The sequence below is a fragment of the Pteropus vampyrus genome, unplaced genomic scaffold (genome assembly GCF_000151845.1).
Source record: "Pteropus vampyrus isolate Shadow unplaced genomic scaffold, Pvam_2.0 Scaffold63, whole genome shotgun sequence".
Classification (NCBI taxonomy): domain Eukaryota; kingdom Metazoa; phylum Chordata; class Mammalia; order Chiroptera; family Pteropodidae; genus Pteropus; species Pteropus vampyrus.
The window spans coordinates 2,647,320-2,648,510 of NW_011888844.1; positions in this window are offsets into that span (position 1 = coordinate 2,647,320).

Below are 1,191 nucleotides of genomic sequence, written 5' to 3' on the forward strand. Positions count from 1 at the left end.
TGAGTTCATCTACTCTTTCCCTACATTCATTGAGCATCCTGAAAACCAGTGTTTCGAAATCTGCATCTGGCAGATTGCTTGTCTCCATTTTGTTTTTTTTTTTTTTTTTTTTTTTTTTTTTTTTTTTTTTTTTTTTTTTTTTCATTTAGAACATATTTCTTTGTCTTCCTATTTTGGCTGCTTACTTGCATTCGTTTCTATGTATTAGGTAGGGTTGCTATGTGTCCTGGTCTTAGTAGAGTGGCCTTATGTAGTAGATGTCTTGTGGGGACCATTGGCATAGTCTCCCTTGTCACCTTAGTCAGATGCTTCTGGTGTGTCTCTTTTGTAGGTTGTATGTGTCCTCCTATTATAGTTGAACCTTGGTTACTGTTTGCATGTCAATGGGAAAGAAAGATCCTTGGGATGATTTGTTGTGAAGACTGGTTGTATTAACAGCGGAGGAGTTGATGTGCGGGGGCTGACCCTACAAAGCAGGACTCACATTGGCAGGGCTCTGGTGACTACCTAGTCTGTCCTTTCAGTGTGCCATCCTCAACTGTGAGCTCTAATTGCTGCTCCATCTTGATAGGAAGCTGGACACTGGTTCTGCCAGACTTGGAGCCTCCTAGGAGGGACTCTGCTGCAGGACAAGTTTAGCTGCAGCCTGCGCATGACCCAGGGCCACCTGGCATAAGTCACCAATCAATGCACACAGAACTGCCATCCTTGCTGAGCTGATAGGTTGTGGAGAGGCCAAGCCAAGAGCCAAGACTGCCTGCTGCTAATGCCAGGCTTGGGGCCGCTCAGCAAGAGGACACGCCGAGACCAGATGATGCTTGCTTGGAGTAGTAAACCTTTGAGAGATTTTAGGAAAGACTGTAGCATGAGCCACGACAGGCTGTTTATACAGAAAAGCCATCGGAAGTGGCTTGGGTGGGCCTGTAACTTGGCTTGGACAGGGTTCAAGGGACAAAAGGTGTTAACCAGGTTTTTAGAGATTCAGATTCACCTGTGTCTTCATGCTGGGAGTGGGGAGTGCTCAACAAAGAAACAGTGGCTTCTTCCAGCCCTTCTGATTGGGAGAAAGCTGCCCCTCCAGCCCATACCCAAAAGCCAGATAATTCAGTTTCTTCCTGTTTGTCCCTGGCACCTTTTGAGCTGCTGCTCCAGCACCTGAGGTCAGAGCCAGTGAGTCATCAGTGAGTTCTT